Source organism: Haemorhous mexicanus, chromosome 27, assembly GCF_027477595.1.
Source record: "Haemorhous mexicanus isolate bHaeMex1 chromosome 27, bHaeMex1.pri, whole genome shotgun sequence".
NCBI lineage: Eukaryota > Metazoa > Chordata > Aves > Passeriformes > Fringillidae > Haemorhous > Haemorhous mexicanus.
The window spans coordinates 4734744-4747886 of record NC_082367.1 but is presented as its reverse complement, the minus strand read 5'-3'; the positions used below and the strand labels follow the sequence as shown (position 1 = coordinate 4747886).

At 55.6% G+C, this 13143-nt stretch overlaps 1 protein-coding gene across 1 annotated transcript in view; it reads right to left on the bottom strand.

The window, feature by feature from the left end:
• The window catches only part of NFYC (nuclear transcription factor Y subunit gamma), a 30380-nt gene extending 26740 nt beyond the window's left edge, over positions 1-3640 (bottom strand). The window contains exon 1 of the mRNA XM_059868580.1: positions 3482-3640. The gene's annotated coding sequence lies outside the window, so the exon portion shown is untranslated. The remainder of the gene's footprint in view (positions 1-3481) is intronic.
• Positions 3641-13143: the final 9503 nt, after the last annotated feature.

Here is a 13143-nt window from a genome sequence, read left to right as displayed (position 1 = left end):
CAAACATTCCACAGCATGAGGGAAAATAAAAAATAAAGAAAAAAATGAAAAGAGAAGTGGATTTTCCAAGTCCTTGGAACAAGCCCCGAGGCCTGGGCAGGAGGAATCCCTGCAAAATTCCCGGCGGGAAGCGCAGGTGGAGCTTTCACCTCCAAAATCCAAAATTTCCCTTTGGTTCTAAGCACCCCCAGCAGCGCTTTGGGTGGGATGGGAATTTGGGAATGTTGTGGGTAAAGGATGGGAATGGCCCACAATAAAAAAGTTGTGGAAATCAGGGAGTATTATTATATATTTTTATATATTTTAGATATGATTATATCTATCCCCTGATACATATTTTATTTATTATTTTTATAGTATATGTTATTATATTACTGTATTTCCTACTATATTATATTACATTATATTATATATTATATTATAGATTATATAATATAATATATTATATAACTGTATATACTATTATATTAATTATATTAAGTATATTAAATTATATTAATTTATATTATTTATATTAAATATATTAATTAATTAAATTATATTATATTAATCCCATTATATATAATATCAAGGGCTATATATATATAGTAATACAATAATAATATAAAATAATAGCTCTAGATGCAGAAATCCCATTTTTATCAACATCACCCCCATGGATTTGGAGCTGTAATTCCAAGCTATAATTTCCTGCTGACAGGATTATCCAGAGGGAAAAATCTTGGGAAGCACAGCCAAGCCCTGCAGATTAAATCACTCTGATTCTGATAACGAGGGGAGATTAATTTCAAAATAATCTTCCTGATGGTTTGGGGGAATAGAATTGGTTAAAACATGGCCTTAAATAAAAATAAATACACTCTGTTCCCTTCCTGTGGCATTCCTCTGATAAAAGCAGGGCCTGGAAGCTGAGGAATTCTGATTATTGGAATGATGTGAGGCACTTTGGGTGGAATGAAAAACAAACCCAGCACCTTTCCTGCAGGACAGAGGAATGCCTGGCTGGAACTGGGGAATTCTGACTGCCCAAACACATTCCCCTGGGCCTTGGCACCTCCCAGGGGTCCTAAAGCTGCTCCCAGAGTGACAAAAAAAAATGGGTTAATTTGGGGAATTTCTACAATAAAGAGGTTATTTGTGGGGGGGAAACCCCAGAATAATTTTGGGAAGTTCTACAGTAAAGGGTTTATTTATGGGGGAGATAAAATCCCCAAATAAATTTTGGGAAGCCCTGCAATAATGGGTTTATTCGTGGGAAGGTAAAAACAGTAAAGGTTTTATTTATGGGGGGAGATAAAATCCCCAAATTAATTATGGGAAGTTCTGTAGTAATAGGTTTATTTGTAGGGGGATAAAACCCCCAAATTAATTATGGGAGCCCTACAGTAACAGGTTTATTTGTGGGGAGATAAAAAACACCAAATTAATTTTGGGAGGTCATACACTAAAGGGTTTATTTGTGCAGGGTAAAAACCCCAACTTAATTTTGGGAGTCCCTACAATAACAGGTTTATTTGTGAGGGGAAAACCCCCAAAATAATTTTGGGAGTCCTACAGTAACAGATTTATTTGTAGGGGGATAAAAACCCCAAATTAATTTTGGGAGTCCCTACAGTAACAGGTTTATTTGTGGGGAGATAAAACCCCCAAATTAATTTTGGGAGGCCCTACAGGAAAGGGTTTATTTGTGGAAAAAAACCCCACTAAATTAATTTGGGGAGGCCTAAAGGGTTTATTTCAATCATTGCAGCTGTTGTTGCTCTGAAATCCCAGAGAGTTTGGGTTAATTTTGGGAAGGAATTCTTTCTTGGGAGGGGCTGGGATGGAATTCCCAGGGAAGCTGGGGTGCCCCTGGATCCCTGGCAGTGCCCAAGGCCAGGCTGGCACACCCTGGGACAGTGGAAGGTCCCTGCCCATGGAACTGGGTGGGATTTAAGGTCCCTCCCAACTCAAACCATTCCAGGCATTCCAGAGTTACTGGGAAAACATGGGGGGAAAGGAATGTTCTGCCCCCTGGAGGTGTCACCTCCCTCTCTGAGGCACTTCCAGGAATCCACCACTGATTCCTGGAAGGAAAATGTGTTTGGACAACCAGGAATTATCTTGATCAAGCATAAACTGAGGAGGGACAGCGTGGCCAGGCAGGAATAATGCCCAGCTCAAGGTCACCAGGGAACTGCTGGGATCTCACCTGGAATGAGATCCTGAGATCTTGCTGGATCCCACAATATCCTGAGCTGGAAGGATCCTCAAGGATCATCCAGTCCAATCTCACCCTGGGCATCCCGGGGAGTGATGAAACCCCAAAACCTTCCCCTAAATCCAACCTGGAACAGCTGCAGCCATTCCCTGGGATCGTGTCCCTGGTGTGACACTGGTGTCACCACGGTGCCCAGGTGAGCTGAGGCTGTCACAGAGCACGAGGACAAACAGACCCAGCAGGAAGAGCCCGGTCCAAAACCAAAATCTCATGACAGGAAAATCCTAAGGAAAGTCCCTGGATGTTGCCAAGGAAGTTTGATGGTTTGGTTTGTAGGGCTGGAAGAAAAAGTAAGGAGCTCATGGGCTTTGAATTGTTCATGCTCAGACAGCAATGGAGACAGGGAGGATTTATTCCCAAATCCATGGAAAATATTCCACTCACCAAGAGAAATGGCTCAGAAAAATCACCGAGTGCCACCCCCTGCCATGGCAGGGACACCTTCCATTGTCCCAGGTTGCTCTAACCCCATCCAACCTGGCCTTGGACACTTCCAGGGATCCAGGGCAGCCACAGCTTCTCTGGGAAATCTATTCCAGCTCCTCACCACTCTCACAGCCAAGAATTTCTTCCTAAAATCAAATCTAAACCTGAACATCCGAGCTCCTCTCTAACCCTCCCTTCTCAGCCAGGTCAGGATCACAACCCGCCTCGGAATCACAGAACCAGGAACGCTCTGGGTGAAAGAGACCTTAAAGCTCATCCCATCCCACCACACCACGTTGCTCAAGGCCTTCTCCACCTTGGTTTGGACCCTTCCATGGATGAGGCACCACAGCACACCCCGTGTGGCGGCCCGGTGGATCCCACCCGGTAAAACACCGGGAGGCCTCCGCGGTCTGTTTTGTCCTCCGGCTGTGAGGCAGCGCGTTCCCCCGGGCGCTGCGGGCCCCGAATCTCGGCTCTCCGGCCGGGGGTCCGGAGATCCCGGGCTCCGCCTGCCCCGGGCCTGCCGCCCCCCCCCACCCCGCGCCCGCGCGGGACAACGGTTCGCTCGCTGTCCTCTCCCCGGTCCGCGCCCCACCAGCCAATCAGCGCCCGCCTCCCCGCGCCCGCCTCCCCCGCGCGGGCCAATCAGCGCGCGCGCCGCGGCCCAGCCAATCGCAGCGCAGCCGTTGCTGTGGGGGGGCCGCAAGGACCCCCTCGGGCCGCCCCCGCCCCGCGCCCCCTCACGGGCCGCCGCCGCCGCCTCCCCCCCGCCGCGCTCCACCGCGTACTCACCGGGGCGGCCGGCGCCGCGACCTCCGCCTGCTCCGCCCGCTGCCCGCGCTGCCTCCGGCGCGGCCGGCGGGAAGCGGGGGGGGAAAAGGGGGGGCGGCCGGAGCGGAGTGAGCGCCGAGCGGCCGAGAAACAAGATGGCGGCAGGGCCGTGAGGCGGCGAGGCGGAGGCTCCGCCCTTTTTTGTCGTTCCCCCCCCTCCCCGTCCCTTCCCCTCCCCGGGCTGGGCCACGGCGGCGCGCGCGGGCGCGTGACCCGGCGGGGAATCTCGCGAGATTTGCCGTTTGGGCGGGAGTGGGCGGGGGGATCGTGAGGGATCATGAGGGACCGTGAGGGACGGGGGCAAACGTGAGGGACCGGGACAGGAGCAGGGACAAACTGAGAGGGACGGGGGCAAACCTGAGGGACCGGGACCGGAGCAGGGACAAACTGAGAGGGACGGGGACAAACCTGAGGGACCGGGACAGGAGCATGGACAAACTGAGAGGGACGGGGGCAGGAGCAGGGACAAACTGTGAGGGACAGGGACAAACCTGAGGGACCGGGAGAGGAGCAGGGACGAACTGTGAGGGACAGGGACAAACCTGAGGGACCGGGAGAGGAGTAGGGACGAACTGAGAGGGACAGGGACAAACCTGAGGGACCGGGAGAGGAGTAGGGACAAACTGAGAGGGACAGGGACAAACCTGAGGGACCGGGAGAGGAGTAGGGACGAACTGTGAGGGACAGGGACAAACCTGAGGGACCGAGACAGGAGCAGGGACAAACTGAGAGGGACGGGGACAAACCTGAGGGACCGGGACCGGAGCAGGGACAAACTGTGAGGGACAGGGACAAACCTGAGGGACCGGGAGAGGAGTAGGGACGAACTGTGAGGGACAGGGACAAACCTGAGGGACCGAGACAGGAGTAGGGACAAACTGTGAGGGACAGGGACAAACCTGAGGGATCGTGAGGAACAGGGACAAATCTGAGGGACCATGAGGGACAAACCGTGAGGGACCGGGACGAACGGGGAGGGACAGGGACAAACCTGAGGAACCGTGAGGGACAAACTGTGAGGGACAGGGACAAACCTGAGGGACCAGGACAAACAGGGAGGGACAGGGACAAACCTGAGGGACCAGGACGAAGGGGGAGGCATCTCGGGAGTGCCCTGAGGGGCAGCCAAACTCTTGTTCTGTCGTAGATCTGCCCTGTCCTAAACCCCCACCTGCCCAGCTTTAGGCCTTATATTTAGTCTTCCAGTGTTTTTCCTGCTTTATTAAAAAAAAAAACAAAACCAGGAATGCTGCAATGTTTCCCAAGCTTGTTTGCTTCTCTGTCAAGTATCCTTGTAATAAATTGCGTGGTAAATAAACTTGTTAAAGATGTTGGAGTTGCAATGAACTTTTTTTTCACACCAGGATTTGGCATTTTCTGGGATTTTTTTAAATAGGAGTTAGTTTGAAATGGAATTTAAATATATCCAGTGCTCCTGAGTTGACTCACTCCCAGAGTCCCATTATGTAGATAAGTATATCTGCCCACAAAAGAAGAAAAAGAACTATTTTACATATCTGGGAGACCACAGAGTTCTGATTGTTCACACTGTGGGAGAAAAATATTCCTGAAATCAACTTAAATAGATAAAGGAATTAGAGATCCTTTTTCTCTCTGAGTGGAGACTCGAGGCAGCTGATAATCAGAAAAAAAACCCAAAAAGCAGCCCCAAAGGGAGGGGAAGCAAAGGCTGCCCTCAAATCCATCAGTTCTGGAACAAGATCCAATGGGAATAATGAGGAAAATTAGTGAGGGGATTTATATTTTCATGAGGAAAATTAGTGAGGGGATTTATATTTTCCTTTTAAGCTTTTCCTTGAAGCCACAGAGGGCTGGAGCTGCTGCCTCATTCCCAGCCTCTCATCTGGGAATTGCCATCTCCTTTCCTGCAGGGATCCCATCCCAAAGATCCTCCAGGATCCCTTCCCCCAGGACAGTTTCATCCTCTGGATCCTCACAATTCCTCGGAGGAACCCAAGGAATTTATTCCCACCCATGTATATATGGATGAGTGTTGTTACCCATGGTAGGAGTCTCTGGAATTCTTCTTTAATGGATTAATTAAGTCAATTAATAGATCAATAAAGTAGTTTTTTTGCATTTCCAACAGATTTCTTTTTGCCTTTCTGCACATCCATTTAGCAGCAACTCCACTCCCCCAGGATATCCCTGGCAGAGCAATCCCAGGGATCATCCAGGGACATTCCAGTGAATCCTCCCTCAGCACAGGAAGATTTTCTCCTGCCATCCTGGAGCTGCTTCAAGCCAAAGTCTGTGCCCTGCTCCTGCCAGCTCTCCCAATTCCCAGATTTCCTGGCTCCAGGACACACTGGGAGGTGATTCCTGCTGCCTCAGGATTTCTCCCTTGAAAAAATTCCCTTTTCCTTAGGAGTGACTCCATCTTTTTGCCTCCTCATTGTCCTTCTGGCGGCCCAATTTGCAGCCTGGCCAAGTTTCTTTTTTTAATAGCGTTTTTAATATCATTGTTCAGGTTATAAAAATAAATCCCTTGAAATATTGTTTGGGATGAGAAAGGAAACTCAGATCCCACGGGGCTGCTGCACTTGCAGTCACCCTTCCCAAAATTGATGGTTGGGTCTGCCCTGCTAGAGGACAAAATCCCATTCCCTGCAAGCACAGGGATTTGGGATTTGTGGTTTTTGTGGAAGAAATGGAGGAAATGGGACAAATTTCTGTGTCCTCCACGGGCTGGGAGCTCGGCTGGCCCGGAGGCTCCGTGCTGGCCCTGGAGTGGGAAATGTCTTGCAGCGAAATTCCTGCAGTTTTATTGGAAGTCTTGAGGCTGAGGGCGCTTGCAAGGCAGCCAAGAGAAATAAAAGTCGGGATCATGGATCGGTTTGGCTTGGAAGGACATTCAGGATCATCCAATTCCACCTCCTGCCGTGGGCAGGGACCCTTCCCACTATCCCAACTTGCTCCAGCCTGGAACTGAACCTTTCCCAGGATGGAGCAGCTTTCCTGGAAATCCATTCCCCACCCTCACGGCTGCTCCACTTTGGGGTGGTTTTTTTTTAATTCCCGAATTTCTAAGCCATTTCCTTCAGTTTCAGCACCGAGGCTGACGATCCATCCCCACAATTCCCTGGAAAAAGCCTCATTTATTAATTAATTACCCAGCACTGCTGCTGCTGCTGCCAGGCCCAGCTGTCGGAGCACCCAGCTTGGATCCAGCCCCTCTCCAGGGATTTCTGGACAATCCCCCCTTGCTCCTCCTCCTCCTCCTCCTCCTCCTCCCGTTGCCGCGGATCCTTTTGTGCAGCTCCGTTTCCTCCCCACCTGCTCCCTTTCCCAGCAGCAATGGATCCATTGTCTGGAGCTGCTCGGCTTTTCCCACAGGGATTGCAGCTCCACAGAGCTCCCTGTCAGCCTGCCCGGAACGTGGAGGAGCCAAGGAAAACAAGAAACAGAGGGGGAAAAAAAGGAAAGGAGAAAGTGCTTTTGCAGGAATTTGGTGGCGCTTCGATGAGTTTGAACTCATCCAGCACCTTCCACGTGCTCATCCCATCCCTCCCACGCTTCCCACTGCACCCCAGAGCTGGATTTGGGAGCCATGGATTCGTTTGGCACCGAGGAAAATCAGCTCAGAGCAGCAGGGACCAGGCTGGCCCTTCCCAGCTCAGCCCCCGCCATCCCCCGGGATTCCCGTTCCAGCAGCACTCTGGATTTCTCCCAAACAAGCTGTTGCTTTGGGGCAGAAATCCACAGGCACAGGAAAACCTGGATAGAAATTCTTTCTGGACATGGACACTGCAGGAAAAAGGGGCCATTTAGAGCCAGGTTTTGGGACCTGACCCTTTTTGTCACATTCCCAGATGGAAATGCCACCTCCCACTTGGTGCCTGTCCTAGCTAGGATGAGCCACATCATATTTAAGGATATTTAGGAATATATTTGTTCCTGGACACTGATTTTTTTTAACCCTTCTGCTTTGAAATGAAACCCCTGGGAAGATAATTTGTCCTGTGGGTGTTGCTAAAGGACCCCTGGGGAGCCCAGAATTCCTGAGGGATGATCCAGGATCAACTCTGGCCTTGTGGGTTCCCTTTTGTGCTCAGGTTTGAACCTGTGTCCTGGGAAATTTTACCTTTTCTGCTCCAGATGGGAATTCCTAAAGGAATCCTGCTCTCCCTCATTCTCCCAGCCCTCATTTCCTTAGGAAGAGCTGACAGGAATCAGGAAAACCCCCCCAAAACTTTAGGATCAGCACAGGGAGCTGAGATACTCATCCTGGTGCTGACTGGGAAGCCTTATTCCCAATATTCCCGCTTTGCTGGGGAGAGGATTTCCCAGGAAAGCACCTCCTGCCCAGTTCAACCCCCTGGCTGTCCCAGTATCCAACTGGTGAGCACTGGTGACCCGATTGCTCCTGCCAGGAGATTTTCCAGCCTCTCCACACAGCTCCTGCTCCTGCCAGAAGTGGGACACGGCCTCCAGCAGGGAGCAGGGAGGGAGCTGACCCAGCTCCAGCAGCTCATCCCACTGGGCGCTTCCAGAGGGGTCAGGGCTCATCCCACAGCCAGGGCAGGGACTGGCACCTTCCCAGGGCAGGGTTATTCCCAACTGGGATTCCCAATCCTGCCCTAAAGCAGCCCCTTCCCATAACCCTTCTCCAGGTGCAGCTTCTCCTTCCCTGAATGCAGCTGCGGGACCTCCAGAGCAGCCTCAGAGCATCCAGGACAGCCCCAGAGCAGCTCCAGGATCCTTTTGGGAAATCTCAGTCCTCTGGAGAGCGCCAGGAACCTCCTGGGAAGTCCCAGAACCTCCTGAGGAGCCCCAGGATGTCCCAGAACAGCTCCAGGACCCTTCTGGGAAGGCTCAGTCTTTTGGAAAGATCCAGGACATTCTTGGGAATCCCCAGCAACCTCCTGGGAAGCCCCAGGATAGCCCAGGACAACTCCAGGATCCTTTTGGGAAATCTGAGTCCTCTGGAAAGCTCCAGGACCCTCCTGGGAAGCTCCAGAATGCCCCAGAGCAGCTCCAGGACCCTCCTGGGAAGCCTCAGCCCTCTGGAAAGCTCCAGAACCCCCCTGGGCAGCCTCAGGACATCCCTGGCAAGCTCCAGAATGCCCCAGAGCAGTTCTTCCATCCTGGGAAGCCTCAGCCCTCTGGAAAGCTCCAGGACCCTCCTGGGCAGCCCCAGGACATCCCTGGGAACCTCCAGAATGCCCCAGAGCAGCTCCAGGACCCTCCTGGGAAGCCTCAGCCCTCTGGAAAGCTTCAGGATCTCCCTGGGATGTCCCAAAATCTCCTGGGAAGCCCCAGGACTCCCAGAGCAGCCCCAGAGCCCCGACATTCCCACCCTCTCCCTGGGTCTCCACCCCCATTCCCTCCCCCTCTCTCCGGGATCCATCCATGGGCATTTCCCACCCTATCCCAAGGAACGGCAGCTCGTGGCACCCACGGGGGCTGCAGATCCCGGGGTCACCCTCACCTCCGGGAGGATCATCCCTGTCCCCACCCTGAGCCGAGCCTGGGAATCCTCTTAGGGCAGTTGTAGCGGGATAATCGCGCTAAGCCGCCCCGCGGTGCCGGCACGAACCCAAAGGGGAAAGCAGGAGGTGCCGAGGAGCCGGCAAAGCCGAGCTCCTTAAGGAATTAAGAGACATCGGAGATGGGAGAGCTCTGATGGGATCTCAGGACAAGGCTGAGCCTTTGGGGTTTGTCCATCCAGGGAAGCAATTCCCAGGAAATTGGTGCCGCGCAGCCCCAGCCGGGAATCTGCAGTGCCAAAGCCTTCCCAGTGTGAGGGTGGTGATCCCAGGAAAGCCAAAGGGAGCAAAAAACTTCCAATGGAACTGAGAACTCCATTGCTGTGAAACTTCCTATCATCAAAAAGCAGCTGGAAAAAAAAACCCACAGAGAATCTTTTAGGGACGTTGTTTGCATTATCTCTTCCCCCTGACAGTGTGTGTTCCCAGGAGCGTCACTTCCTCCACAAAGCTGGAAATTTCATGGAATAGCCTTCCCTGCTGGGAGAATTCCAGCTGGTTTTCCAGACTCTTCCTCACCAAGGCCCCTCTGGACAACCTCCCTCCTCCCTGAGTTTGTTTATATGCTTTGAATCCCGTTAGGAAACCATCTCCCTCCTTCAGCGCTGGTTTATCCAAGTTTCCATATTTAGTTCTTTCAGCTATTCCTGTTCCTGAACCAGCTTTCCTGCCGGGACCTGCTGCATCCCAGTTTTTCCCTCCAGCACGGGAGGGAATTATCCCACATCCTCCCTGCACTGATGGATGCTTGCACTCACTGAGCCACCCCGATCCCAAATCTCTCCCCAGGCCGGCCCTAATCCCGGCGTTGGGAATGCCCCGTGCAGCCCGAGGTGCTGCCCATGGGATGGGGAGCTGGGAATTGCGGGATTTTAGGGAGGGACAGAGTTAAAGGCGGTGAAGGAGGCTTTGCTCCTGGCACGTGGCTCCATGTCAGCCGGCAGAGGCAACGCAGGGAGAGCGCTGGGAGGAATTCACCCCGGAGGAATTCACCGGGAGCAGGGAGACGCTGCCTAGAGGGAAATCGGTGTTTGGATCCCGGCAGCCAAGGTGAGTCCAAGGGCAGCGCTGGAATCGCCGCCTCTGCGCCCAAACCTCCTCCCTCGCCGGGATCCAGGGCACCCCAGTGTCCCCATGGTGTCCCCAGGGTGTCCCCACAGTGTCCCCATGGCTGCTTCAGCGGGATTGGAGCTGGAGGTTGGTGCATTCCCAAAACCCAGCTGAGCAGGGTTGGCTGTGGGGCTCCGGCTCAGCCCGGAGGCTCCCGAGGTCCCGGGGGTCTGGCAGGGGGCTCTTGGGGTCCAGGGGACAGCAGAGGGGCTGGCAACTGCTCTTGGGGTCCAGCTGGGACAGAAGGGGCAGGTGACAGCTCCAGAGTCCAACTGGTGGCTGGAGGATCCAGCTGGAGGGTTTTGAGCCCCAATGGGGGGTCTGGGGTCTGGCTGGGAGCTTTGGGGTTTGTTTGATTGGTGTAGGGTCCAGTTGTTGGATGTAGGGTCCATCTGGAAACTCTTGGGGTCCCACTGATGGCTATAGGGTCTGGCTGGAGGCTCTTGGGGTCCCACTGATGGCTGTAGGGTCTGGCTGGGGGCTCTTGGGGTCCCACTGATGGCTGTAGGGTCTGGCTGGGGGCTCTTGGGGGTCCCACTGATGGCTGCAGGGTCTGGCTGGGGGCTCTTGGGGTCCCACTGATGGCTGCAGGGTCTGGCTGGGGGCTCTTGAGGTCCCACTGATGGCTGCAGGGTCTGGCTGGGGGCTTTTGGGGTCCCACTGATGGCTGCAGGGTCTGGCTGGGGGCTCTTGAGGTCCCACTGATGGCTGTAGGGTCTGGCTGGAGGCTCTTGGGGTCCCACTGATGGCTGTAGGGTCTGGCTGGGGGCTCTTGGGGTCCCACTGATGGCTGTAGGGTCTGGCTGGTGGCTTTTGGGGTACAAGTAATGGGTACAAAGCCCAGTTGATGGGTGTAGGGTTCAACCTGAGGCTTTTGGGGTCCAGCTGATGGGTGTAGGGTCCAACTGGAGGCTCTTGGGGTTTGGTTAATGGGTGTAGGGTCCCATTGATGGGCATGGGGTGCAGCTGGAGGCTCTTGGGGTTCAATGGATGGCTGTAGGGTCTGACTGAAGGGTGCAGGCTCCATCTGGTACCCCTTGGGGTTCAATTGCTGGGTGCAGGATCCATCTGGTGGCTCCCAAGCTCTGGTTAATGGGTCCGGACTCCAGCTGCAGGCTGTAGGGTCCAACTGGAGGCTCCTGGGGACCGGCAGCTCCTTCCATCATCCCTTGGGATCCACCTGATGGCTGCACAGTCCTGCCGCTGTCGTTTGGGGTCCGGCTGCCGCCTCCCCTCGCGCAGGTCCCGGGCCGGTCCCCCGGGAGGTGCCGGTCCCTCTCCGCTCCGCCCGGACCGTCGGGGCCGGGCCCGGGGCTCCCCCGCCCGCCGCTCCCAGCAGCCCGCCGGGGCCGGGGGAGGAGCGGGCACGGGCGGCGGCGGCGGCGGCAGCGGTGAGTGCCCGCGGGGTGCGGCGCTCCGGGACAGCGGCGACAACCCCGGGCCCCGCGGCCACCGGTCCGAGCGGGGCCGCACCTGCCCCGGAGCATCCCCGGCCGGCGGCGGGGGAGCGGGGAAGGTGAATTTGGGGATGCCCGGCGCGGCTGCGCTAGCGGGGAGCAGCGGGATGCGCGCTCCGGGAGCTCCGGGAGGAGGGATGGAGGGAGACGAGGGGTCTCGACCCCCGTGGGGACAACGCCGGGGGTCCCCCCGTGCCCCACGGCTGCCGGCGAGGCGCGCCCGGCACCCTTAAATCATCGCCCAGGCTCTGAGCCGGGTGCGAACCCCCCAAATTCATCGCTGCGCCGAAAACGGGGGAGCTGCGGCCGCCCTCCCCCCGTTCCCGAGGGCTCCCCGGGCCGGTTCCCCGGAGCCTTTCCCGGTGCGGGGCGGGCAGCGCTTCCCGGCCGGCGGCTCGGCACCGGGAGCGCCTTCCCGTGCCATCCATCATCCCGCTGAAAGCCCGTTGACGTCAACCCCGTCCCGTACACGCCGGTCCCAGCGCCGGGAAAACCGGGATAGGGACCGGGAGAAGCGGGGAGGGTGCTGGGGAGGGTCTGTCCCGGGGCATCGCACCCGGCTCAGCTCGTCCCGGGTTTCCCGGCGGCTCCAGCCTGGGATTTGTGCGTGGATTTGCCTCTTCCTCGATCCAGAGCCTCCTCTGCCCTCCGTGGGGTTTGGGGCAGGTGCTGAGGTCGGTTCTGGAGGGAAAATTGTTCAGGAAGGGGTGAGCAGGAGTGAGACCATGCCCTGGGATGGCCAGAGCTCCTGTGCTGCTCCCTCGTGCCACAACCAGGGGGACAACAAGTGGGGACAGCCCGAGGGCAGCGTGGCCATCACCCTGGCACCCCAACGGGCTCAGGCCTGGCTGGCCACAGGGTCCCCTCTGTGCCCCGAAATGGTCCCCAGGGCCACTGTGTGAGAGGTGGCATTGAGGGTGGCCCCCACGGGAGGTGGTGGCTGTGAGGGGCTCTGTGGTGGGCAGTGCTCGTTCCTGGGGGTCTGAGGGGCTCTGTGGTGGGCAGTGCCCACTCCCAGGGGTCTGGGACCCACGGGAAAGGGGCTTCCAAGGTTGAACCCCATCTCTGGGTGCCCAGGGAACATCCAGGGCTGCGCCACTTGGTTTCCATTGTGAGCTGGGGGTGGGAGGCTGCAGATCCTCTGGGAGCACGGGATGGGCTTTGCTGCCAGGCACGGGAGCCTGGGGCTGTTCTTCCCCCACAGGATGAGGGAGCACCTGCCCAAACCATCCCTGCCTGATCCCCTGGCCATTTCCAAACCATCCCTGTTTTCATCCCCTGGCTGTTCCCAAACCATCCCTGCTTGATCTTCTGGCTGCTCCCAGACCATCCTTGCCTGATGTCCTGACTTTTCCCAAACCATCCCCTGGCTGCTCCCAAACCATCCCTGTTTTCATCTCCCTGCAGTTCCCAAACCATCCCTGGTTTCATCCCCTGGCTGCTCCTAAATTGTCCCTATTTTCATTCCCTGGCCATTCCCAAACTGTCCCTGCTTTTGTCCCCTGGCTGCTCCCAAACCATCCCTGGTTTCATCCCCCAGCTATTC